Source organism: Lissotriton vulgaris, chromosome 6 (genome assembly GCF_964263255.1).
Source record: "Lissotriton vulgaris chromosome 6, aLisVul1.2, whole genome shotgun sequence".
Classification (NCBI taxonomy): Eukaryota; Metazoa; Chordata; class Amphibia; order Caudata; family Salamandridae; genus Lissotriton; species Lissotriton vulgaris.
This window is the reverse complement of record NC_141694.1, coordinates 504,369,325-504,381,590: the sequence shown is the minus strand read 5'-3', so window position 1 is coordinate 504,381,590 and position 12,266 is coordinate 504,369,325.

Sequence of the window (12,266 nt, the reverse complement as noted above, 5' to 3'; positions counted from 1 at the left end):
AGTCAGGGATGGCATTGGATACCCAAAATTTGGAAAACAAATTGAAGACCAAAGAAGGTTTTGCTAACATTGAATTAGGAATGAGGCTTAATAGGTTGGAAAAAATAAGGTGCATTAAAAAGTTAGGGAAATATCATTGTTAATAAAAAAAAGCACTGTAGGACTTACTGAGGCCAGCACCAGGATCCTCGGTAGAGGAGCGCTCCTCTCGTGGTTGTCCTGCCAACTCGGAACCCGTCTTCTTGCCCCTGGGTGGTGTTGATCATATAAGAAATAATAAAGAAAGAGAAACCTTGAGTGCTGTGAAACGAATACATCATTCAAAAAACCTCTCAAACATTTTAGGAAACAACAATTCCAATAAAATGGACTTCGAAGTCTAAATGACTACTGGCTTGCAGGATTCACAGACCGTCTACTTATAGAACACTAATCAAATGTTCCATAAACATTCTGATTTCAGAATATACTAACGAAGCCAGTGCCACCTGACCTACACCACCTATTCCAGAATCCAGATGGGCCAATTGTTCAGTAAGTCGGCATTTCCATTTTATTTTTGCCCGCAAACATGCATAGATGAGATGGAGGACACATGCAGTGGAGAAGTGTGGCTCACTGGTTAGAGCAGGCAGACCCTGAAGCAGAGGTCAGACCCGGGACAAGGGTTCAATTCCCGACGCAGCAGGGTCTTGAGCTCAAATGTCCATGGACTCGATAATTCTCGATTCGGTGCCTGACCTAATCATGGGTTTACAATCTGCAACTCTGGGCATTAAGCTTGCTTAATCTCCACAACGCCCCCCCCCGCGGCGGGATGCCTGGCTTTCACCTTGGGGATGCCCTGTAGGGGCTATCTCACAGGGAAAAACCAGGACGGGTTCCCAAGGCAAGCGCGGAGATACCCCTTCGGGGGTCGATTCTTGCGCTATATAAGAATATAATAATAATAATAATGCATAAATTTGTGCATACACGGAATTGGAATTGCTGGTTGCTTGCGTCATATGAACTGCTACTGACTGACGCGACCATGCTATTGCTGCTAAGCCTACCACTCAGTAAACAAACTTCAAACCGTTTCTATGGAGGGGTGGGATAAATAAGAACTAACTAAGCATTCAGTGACAGAGGAGGCGTCATGCAGACCGTTAAAAAAATATGAACTAATACTATCCATCCACCACTATTTCACTAAAGGACAATGTAAGGACTAGACTCTAGCAATAGCATTAACTAACTTCAGTTCTCTAAAAACTCTAACATCAATAATCACCAGCCCAAGCTAGCGCAAAGCTACAAACTAGTAAGAGAAATGGCGAGCAGCACCTGTGTCATACAATAACAGAAGATTTTGAGACGGAATTGATCTGCAGTGTACCTAAGTGCCACAGTAATCGTGCTACTTATTCGTCCAAGAATTATACACAATACTTATACTATTATATATATATATTAATATTACTAGCTACTCACCAAGCCCCATGACCTCGACACCTAGCAGGTCCAACAGGTCCTGCTCCCTGTCCAGAATGTCTGCCCACCGGTGGGCCAGCTGCTGGTGGGTGCACCCGATATCCGAGCGGCGAAGACTGCCCGGTGCACCTTCGCCCACCGGAGGTGACGCTTCTCTGGAAGGTAACCGGAGCCTGGCCTGCCGCCTGCTGCCAAGGTCAAGGGGAGGTGAGGCTGGAAGAAAAAAACCAGGGCGGCCACCTCCGCCTACCCGAAAAGTTTCCGGGCCTGCACCCCTGCAGGTCGCATTCTGCGGCAAGGCAGCCGGCTCTTGGGCGCAGGCACCTTGCCCTTCGAGCCGGTTCTGCTGCTCCCCTTTGCCATTGTTCTGGGGTGGAGGTGGCGGTGGAAAAGAAAAGTTAGAACAAAAGGAAAAAAAGTTAGGGGGAAGAAGTAGGAGCTTAAATAAAGAAGTAAAATAAAACAGTAGAAAAGTTAAAAAAAGGTGGAAAAGTAGAAATGAAATGCAAAATATAAACTTAAGGACAGAGAGAGATAGATGATAAGTAAAAAAAGCTGTGAAAATAGGTAAAGATTGCATAGATAAAAGGTGGATAGAAAACTAGGCCCAGAACCATAGCATAAAGTGTGAAAAACAAGATGGCCACGCCCATCGCGACCACGTGGGTAATTGTGTGCGCAATTTCACGCGAACACGCACTTTGTCAGCGTGAACAAGTAGTTGTGTTCCCGAACAAGACGTGCACAACGCGAATACGTTATTCGCGACTCGGAAGAGGAAATAGGGGACGCGAGCGGGCGGGACAATTGAAAAAACAAGATGGCCGCGCCCATAGCCCACCACATGGGTAAGGTCGCATGCTACAATCCCCCGAGCACGCAGACAGCGCCCTGAACACGCACAATGTGCTCCGGAGCGAGAAAAACGGCTCACGAACGGGTCCAGCAAGATACTACGCACGCTCGCAAAGCGACGCGAAGCTCGCGTAGTGCGAGAATGTCTTTGCATAGCTTCGCATAGCACGACTACGCGTAATACGCCCAGGGTTAATAGATATACATTAAGGAGCAGAGGTCTCTGGGAGAAGAACTTGTCTCCCACTGAGGTTCCACCTGAAGCTTGTACCCTATCAACCTTGCAGCCCTTCCCAAAACCTTCTATTTCTGGCTGTGCATCGCAAAAGAAAAAGCTGCAAGCAGACAAATTGCCACCCACAGAAAGGAAAAAAGTCATCAGAAGCAAACAGAATAAACTGGCCAGCTTCAGGGTTACCACTTCTTTGCATACATATTTTAAGGTGCAAGCACAGGCACACGCTCAAGTCTCCAGCCTGCTATGCAAATTTAGCAATCCAGCTGTGGGGGACTTACTGGGGGTAATAGGAGGGGTAGTTGGGACCAACTACCCATCTTGGTGCGTCCAGTGAATCCCATACTGTGGGATTGCTAAGACGTCTTTGGAGGCCACATCCTCCTTTTTCCACCACTCTGCAAATGTGTCTCCTAGCAGACTACGGGATGGGGGATGAAATCCACTTTACTCCTGAGGGACTTTGGGGGGCAAGAAGCCCTCCTGGTACCTCTTGTAAGTCCTACACAGTGGAATTCCTGAGTGCTGGTCCGAGGCCCAGCACCCTTTCTCCTCCACTCTGCAAACATGTCTACTAGCTAAAGAAGTATATGCAATGCAATATGTTTCGCATTTGCGAGAGTTAGAGCTATTGGCGTTGTAAATGTAAATGTTTTTTACTAATGTTTGGTGGAGTGGAGTGGATGTACGTTGTATGTAGTGGAATTATGTTGTAAATTGTGCAGTGAAATTATGTGGTATTTAGTGTGTAGAAATTATGTAGAGTGGGATTATGTGTTATGGAGAGTAATTATGTGGTATGGCAGCCTTTGTTGTGGAGTGGTAACCTCAGGTTTAGTCTTCCTCATTTCCATAGAAGCTAAACTATGAACTAATGACAAAAAAATAAGAAATAACTGAGGAGCACTTGTGGACCTAGGCAGAGATGTGAGCAGGGCCACTGGAATTATGTGAATGTTTGGCTGCATCGACTTTCACATGATTATACATTTTCTGCATTAGCCACACAATCCATCATCTGCTCCCTAATCTGCAGATTTGAACAAAAAACGTCTTGGTTCTAGCTCAGACATTACCGAAATTGCAGCACCAAGTGTTACAGCATGGTGGAAGGCCCTTTGCACACCTAGAATGTATTGTTAAATGTAGGTGTTAAATTGGTACTAATGGTGTGCAAACAGCTCTTGCTGCCTTCTGCAACTCTCTTGCCCCTTTCTGCTGCTTCTTTATGCACATTTCTTTCTTTTTGCGCAATTCTCTTGCCTCTTTCTGCAAATCTCTTCTACTTTCTGCACCTCTCTTGACTCTTTCTGTACCTCTGTTGCCTCTTTCTGGACCTCACTTGCTTTTTTCTGTACCCCTTGTGCCTCTTTCTGCAGCCTTCTTCTCTCTTTCTACACCCCTTTCTCTCTCACCACCTCTGTTGCTTATTTCTGTAATTCTCTTCCTTCTTTCTGCACCCCTCTTGCCTCTTTATGTACCCCTCTTGCTTCTTTCTGTACCTCTCCTATCTCTATCTGCACCCCCTTGCCTCTTTCTGCACCTCTAAGGGTTCTTTATGCACTGCTCTTGCTTCTTTCTGCGCCTTTTTTGTAAAATTCGGTATTCCTCTTTCTGAATCCATGTTCCCTCTTTCTGTACCTTTCCTGCCTGTTTGTGTACCTCTCTTGCCTCATTCGGCACCTCTGTTGTTTCTTTCTGCAATTCTCTTGCCTCTTTCTGTACCCCTCTTGCCTCTTTAAGCACCTCTATTGCTTTTTCTGCACTTCTCTTACTTCTTTCTACACCCCTCTTGCATCTTTCTGTACCTCTTTTGCCTCTTTGTGTACCCCTCCTGACACTTTATGCACCTCTCTTGCCTTTTTCTGCAGTTCTCTTGCCTCTTTATGCACCACTTTTGCTTCTTACTGTACTTTTCCTGTGATGTCATCAGTGATGTCATTGACCATGTCATGAATGATGTAATATGTGATGTCATCAGCATTGCATTGGGGGCGGGAGATATAGTTAGCTCAACTAACTATAACGGTCACATATCTATGGTTATCTATGAGTAAAATGTCCAACTAACTATAACGTCCCTGAAACCTGTTTTTTTTCTGTGAATTTCAAAGGTTTTTTAATTGCTATTTTCTAACTATAACATCCCTGAAACCAATGTTTTTTTCAATGAATATATATTTGTGTTGTTTGAATCCCCAATAAAGTTTGGGTGAACTGTTCCCTGGGAGTGCTGTACTTTTGTACTTGGAAGCTGCAATGCACTATGGTTGATGTAGTCTATGCTATATTTGAACCTGTAGTAGGGCCAGCTGCTTTGATTTTTCTAAATGTTTGTTGTACCACAGTGGGTTCACTGCATCTTGCCATACCGTAGTTATGCCAGTGTTCACCTTGCTGAGATTGCGATGCTCATTGTAGCCCTGTACTAGTGACGGCGCTTGACCTGCTCGTTTTAGGGAAATGAAAGCGGCTGGCCCTACTACAGGTTCAAATATAGCATAGACTACATCAACCATAGTGCATTGCCCGCACACGCCCACTAGGCGGGACTATTGACTTACGCATGATTTACAACACCTCCGAGCTGCTTTTCCTCACAAGCCATCCCCTAGAAGAAAGGCGAAAGGAGCCTGAAACGCGTCGGGACTTTTGGCAGAAACAATCACTGTGCCTACCTTCCTGTGGTGAAATGCTGCCTTGCTGAAATAAAGTATTCGTGTTGTGAGAGGGCCTGCAAGCTTTTGGCGTCTTGTTTATGGAATAATTTGCGGCCTGCCACGGTCGCCGAGAGCCCCTCCCTGCGGACGAGCAGGTCAAGCGCCATCACTAGTACGGGGCTACAATGAGCATCGCAATCTCAGCAAGGTGAACACTGGCATAACTACGGTATGGCGAGATGCAGTGAACCCACTGTGGTACAACAAACATTTAGGAAAATGAAAGCGGCTGTCCCTACTACAGGTTCAAATATAGCATAGACTACATCAAGGATAGTGCATCGCCTGCACACGCCCACTTGGCAGGACTATTGACTGACGCATGATCTACAACACCTGCGAGCTGCTTTTCCTCACAAGCCATCTCCTAGAAGAAAGGCGAAAGGAGCCTGAAACGCGTTGGGACTTTTGGCAGAAGCAATCACTGTACCTACCTTCCTGTGGTAAAATGCTGCTTTGCTGAAATAAAGTATTTGTGTTTTGAGAGGGCCTCCAAGCTTTATATATATATATAAATATATATATATGTATATATATATATTTCCTACTGGCGGGGTTGCCAGTAGGTAGTTATAGGTAGGACCTAGTTACCATAGGAAAATCGCAACATTCTATTCCCAATAACTTTGCCGCCGATTGACGAATCTTCGCGAAATTTTTAAAAACTCATGGGGCGCTCCGGTCCGCTCCTATCTTGAAAGTTTTGGGGTGATTCAACAAGCGAAGGCCGAGAAAAAAGGGGGGGCAAAATGTCCTTTCTCCATGTTATTTTTCATAGGAAACTTTAGACATGGCTACAGCCTGAACTGCTGAATGGAATTTCACCAAATTTGGCAAAAAAGTATCCCTTGGTTCAGAAAGACCTCTTCTTGTTAAATGATGTAAATCCATTCAGTAGTTGCTGAGGAATTTGAAGAAAAAAATATTGATATCTGGGCGGAGCCTAACAACACATGTCATCGCAAGATCTGATTGGCTGTCAGCTCTACATCCTGGAATTGCTGGCAGCCATCTTGGGACATATATACATGATAGTACCCCATTGAAATACATTGTGAATCGAAGATTTTGAGGAGAACTATAAAGGGTGATAACAGACTTTAGTTACATTAGAATTCATTTGTTGATGGTACCATACTAATTTCAGGAATTGTGGTGTGTTCTAAGGGGATTTTACCCTGTGAAAAACCTTCTGCTGGGATATCATGAATCATGCTTGAGAAAAAAAAGAGTTTTGGAAGTTGCTCCAGAAGCTAAAACGAGAGTATATTTTCTGTAAATTCACAGTATCTTTCTCAGTCATGTGAGAATAAAGTCTGACATTCCCAGCAAAACATGTATATCCAACAAGGGCAGAGACTGTCAGTTGATTCCTTTGTGTTTTTCTGCAGCTTCCCAGAGTGTTCTAAAAAACAACTAGAGCACTAACAGCCTTACTTATGACAAAAACATGGCAGACCTGAAGCCATCTTGATTGGAATAAACTGGTAACATGTAAAACATTTATTTTAACAAGGAACAAAATGATGGGGTTCATTTTGTCATAGGAATTATGGTTCGTGCTGAAAGAAAAATTAGGACATGTTTCAGTTGTGATCTCAAATATCTTTTAGTTATATTTCAACAGGAGCAGCCTGTCAGGTGATGCCTTTGTGTTCTACTGCAGCTTCCCAGAGTGTTCTAAAGAACAACTAGAGCGCTAACAGTCTTACTTATGAGTCATGTCAAAATTATGGCACACCTGAAGCCATCTTGATTGAAATAAACTGACAACTCTTAAAACATTTAATTTAAAAAGGAACAACATGAGGGGGTTCATTTTGTCATGGAAATTATGGTTAGTGCTATAGAAAGAAAAATTAGGACATGTTTTAAGTGAGATCTCAAATATCTTCCTGTTATATTTCAACAGGAGCAGCCTGTCAGTTGATGCCTTTGTGTTCTACTGCAGCTACCCAGGGTGTTCTAAAGAACAACTAGAGAACTAACAGTCTTACTTATGACAACATTATGGCACACCTGAAGCCATCTTGATTGGAATAAACTGGTAAACCTTAAAACATTTAAGTTAAAAAGGAAAAAAATGAGGGGGTTCATTTTGCCATAAAAAATGTGGTTGGTGCTGCAGAAAGAAAATTTATGGCAAATGTGTGACACATCTGAATGCCTTCTTGATGGAATCAAAGTAAAAGACTGAAAGCATTTCCTACTGAGGAGACTGCAGTAAATGAGGAAATTAGGAAACTTCATAACAAACAAGAGCCCAAATGTAGCACAAATATTGCCCAGATGTAGCCCACATATAGCCCAATGACAGAAGTGTGGAAAACACTTTTTATTTGTAGTTTTTCTGCAGTTTTATATAGAGCAGACTGGTCAAGTATTGGAGCGTTACATCTTACTTGGACCCCTTATTGCGTATTTTGCGCGAAATATATGAGCTTGATCTTGCGAAACATTGAATTTAGGATTGTGTTAAGCTGAAGTTACTCTGAAACGGGCTTTGTAACACCCGTTTTTACCTACTGGTTTGAATTAGTTCTCACTGTATTGTATTAGGAAATAGGATGTACTGTTTTTATGCACACTTTTATGATCTATGTTTCTAAAACAGATAGAATAAAGTGTAATGAATTCTATGGCAGGATGGAGGCGAGGCATATGCATATCTTTTCTCACTTTATTTGCATAGCAGGTCAAAGAAAACGTAACACAACAATTATTCAACAAAAGACTAAACAACCCATGAACCATTAGAGTGGGTAGTCTCCAAGGCAACTATATTCCAATCATATCAAAGTCCATCATATATAATATTGTGATGTCCCTTCCGCTTCCTATTTCTTCACTGCTCGTCAGTTAAGTGCATTCCTTACATTCTTGGCTTAATCTGACATTGTTGTTACTTATATAGCAGTTTCTTGTGCACGTTATTACCATTATTGCCTTGTTATTGTTTCATATTCACTGCACAGCAGGCTCTTGCTAGAGTGCTTTCTCCCCTTGCAGTTTCTCCTGCTGTGTGCTCTGCGTGCAGTGAGACCCTGTCAGGCGCGTCTGGTCCGAGCGAGGCAGCTTCGTCGAGCGCTCCTGCTGATCTTTACGCGCGTTTGGGAATCCAGTCACTCCTTTAGTGTCCGCTTGATTCCCGACAAACCCTCTCCTAATTTTGACACCGCTACGTGGTGATTTCTCCACACGGCCACGTTAGTGATCAGCGCCACCTGGTGGTGGTAATTGATATTGCCCCTCAGTCTATTCTTATAACAGCTTCGGGGAAAGCCCACCTGTTGGAGCACCAGCAAGGGGGCTGCCTTAAGGATTTTATGGGGATTAGTTCTGTGCTTACATCCTCTGCTATCATGTCTTCTCCAGAAGACCATTTTGACTCCTCATATTAGGAAGTGGAGAAGGAATGCCCCCCCCCCCAACTTCTCCCACCAGCAGCGGACCAAGCCCTCTTCTGGCTATTTCTAGGGCGCAGGCTCCTCTAAGGGATCAGGTTGATAAGCTAGCGAAAAGCATCCCTAGGGTGTTCAGTGACCCACATCTGGTGGTTGCGGGTCCTAGTAACTCCCAGATGGGGAATAAAAGGGCCGTTAAGCATAACTCGAGGCACTTGGAAGCATTTGATAAACTTACGAAACCTTCCTCAAGAGTGCGTGAACACTAAAACATGCAACCTGCCGGGAGGAGGAGCAGTCTGGAGAAAATTGTGATGCTAATACCACTATTGTAGGCCCCGACGGTGGGTTTCCCTTAGAGGAGAGGGTGTATCGGAGGACGATTTCTCCTCCGATGAGGATAAGGATTCGGGGCGTCCCTGGCGTCCAGAGTCCCACTCCTCTCAGTTCCCGGTTGGGGATGGGGTCTATTCGGACATGTTCGAGCTTACCCAAATTTACCATCCTAGGTCAGTGGAGTGGACCCCTGATGCCAAAGTGGCAGAGTATGTGGTGGGGAAAATCCATCAAGTCAAGAGGGGAGAATGCCCCAGGCCCTCACTGAAGGGGAAGGGGGCACACACGCCTGAAATTGATGAGAAACTATGTACCTCTTTCTCCAAGTATATGAGTGATCCGAAGATAGAAATTGATAGGTCTTGGACGTGGTAGGGTCCTTGACCCAAATTATTAAATTGGCGGACCGCTCAAAAGATTCAGGATCCCCTTTGTCCACAGATATTGTGGCTTGTTTGGTGCACTACCCTAAACCCTAAAACACTACCCCCTCTACTACCCAACACCACTGCACTACCCGAAACCCTAATACACTACCCCCAGCACGACACCCTACACTACCCAAACATAACTGCACTACCCTTAACCCTAAAACACTACCACTAGCACAACTCCATACATACCACTGCACTACCCTAAATCCTAAATCTACCCCTGCACAACCCCCTACACTACCCAAACACCACTGCACTACCCTAAGTCCTTAAACACTACCCCCAGCATGACCCCCTACACTACACAAACACCACTGCACAAACCTATACCCAAAATCTACCCCCAGCATGACCCCCCACACCACACAAACATCACTGCACTACCCTAAACCCTAAAACACTACCCCCAGCATGACCCCCTTTACTACCTAAACACAACTTCACTACCCTAAACCCTAAAACACTACCACCAGCACGAGCCCCTTCACTACTCAAACACTACTGCACTACCCTGAACCCAAAAATACTACCCCCAGAACAACCCCCTACACTACCCAAACACCACTGCACGACCCTAAACCCTTATTACATACATGCACAGACTTCCTTTATATTGGACACTCGCCGGGATCAAAGCACAACTCCAGATCTGTCTTTCTTTTCTATGACATGTTATCTTTGGAGGGACAAAAGAGCACATCCAGATGTCTCCATGCCTTTCACCGTGTGTCAATGAATGACATAAATGGCATAGTCATTCCCAGAGTCCTTCTGAACATTGGTGAAAGGTTTGTTAGCCTGTACTCACCCTGCCTGGATCCCAGATGACCATGTTTGATGGGGCTCACCTGATTGTAGAATGTTGCTCATCTGGAGAGGGGCACTACCTTAATCCCTCATCCTTCCCTCTAGATTTCCATTTGAGACTCTCCATCGTCCTTTAAGCTACCTCTTCTGCTCTTTCATGATGACATTTCTCCTTCAGCAGGGCAATTCCCCTTGGTACCAGTGGTCTGATCGTCTGACTCAGCCCTGTCCTTCTTACCTCCAGCTCCCACTTCTGCTCTTTCATGGACTGTCTGGTGCACTCTACCAATCCTGCAGCTGATACAGGAGACTCAGGTGGATGCTAAGCAACCTGAGTTATCTCTGGTGTGTACTCTGCTTAATATGAAGGTCCTGCTTGGTGGGCTCAGCCTGATGCAGAGCAGGCCAGCAGGCCCTCTGTGGCGTTGTCACGGTGAATGTGTAGCTGCTGTGCCATTTGCTTCAGTAACCCAGTGGAGGTGTTCTGAGCTTTCCAAGGCTGGCCACGTACTAAAGGCCCAGATCATCTGGGGAGCAGGGACTAGAGAGGAGGAATCCCAGTACCTGATTCGATGGTGCAGTGGATTACTCAAGGACTGAATCAAGGATAAGAGCCTACTTATGGCACAGTATATTCCTAAGCTATTTGAGCATGTCCTTGTGTAAGAGTCTCCCTGCATAAATGTGTCATTAAGTAGGTACCTCCCTATGTGTTGATGTATCTTTAAGCTCCTATATTAGTCAGCGCAAGTATGTTACAGATTATGTGTGGTCTGTCCCTCAAACTTCTCATTATTAGTGTGTCTTTTTGTGTGTTTCTCTGTATAAGTATACTTGTATAGCCATGTCTGTGTCCATGTGTACCAGTGCTCTTGTGTGCTTCTATGTAAGTGTGCCGTTGTTCAGTCCTGTTTCTGTCCCTGAGTACCAGCAATTTTATGTGTGTCTGAATATTAATACTCATGCATGTGTCTGCATCAGTGATAAATGCTTGAAATTGGAATTGCATTGTTCTGAGTGTGCTCCTGCATTAGCATCTCTTTTTGCTTCTGAGTAAATGTGTGATTTTATTATTGTCACTGTGTTTCAGGGCCTCTGTGTGGTTATGCATATGTCCCTAGGTAGTAGTCCACTTTCAAAAACCCTGTTTATGTGTGACCATGTGTATGATTGTTGTTGTGTGATCCTATGTGTGCCCAGTATACTTATAATCTTGCGTACTCCTGGGTATGTGTTTGCATACTACTACTGATGTGCACTCCTGTGTAAGTGCCTAGTTATTGAAGTTATTTGCAGGTCTACTTCAGTGCAGTTGCCCTCCCTTAAGTATGCTCACATGTATGACGTCTTCTGTATTTATCATCCCCCTATATATCACTGCCTATGTTTGATTGTCTTTCCGTATTAGAGTCACCAGAAGCCCCTATGTGTCCTTAGGTATTAGTGCCACTGTGCACTACTGTGTAATTGCCTCCCTTTTAAGGTCGCTGAGTATCCTTGAAAAGGTGTGTGTCTGCTTAGTTGAGCTATGGTGACTGTGCTCCAATGTAAAGTACTCCCCTGTATGAGTACCTATCTATGTGTGTCCCTCCATGTTAATGTCTGTCAGAAAGAACATCATTCTTTTCAAGCACCCCTGACACCATTTTTGTCTTGCCCTTTTATTGCTGGCCGCACTGTTTGTATGTCACTGCTAAACAGTAGTACAGCACGCATCCCTTCAACCTAAAACTTGTGCTTTATATTTGATAACCCTGTTTGTTTTTTAAACTTCCCAGTAAAGCCATAGTAAAGGGAGCAGAAAATTAGCACATTGACTTTAACTGTCATGTGTGCGTAGCAATATGTTTTTGCGACCCCCACATTTATAACAAAAATATATGGTAGGGCAGCAGTCTAAACACACTGCATTAGCTAAAAAGCGCCTTTACCATTTAAGAAAATATGTTTTAACTATTAATAAAACACCTCTAAAGTGTACTTTGTATGCCCACAAGGT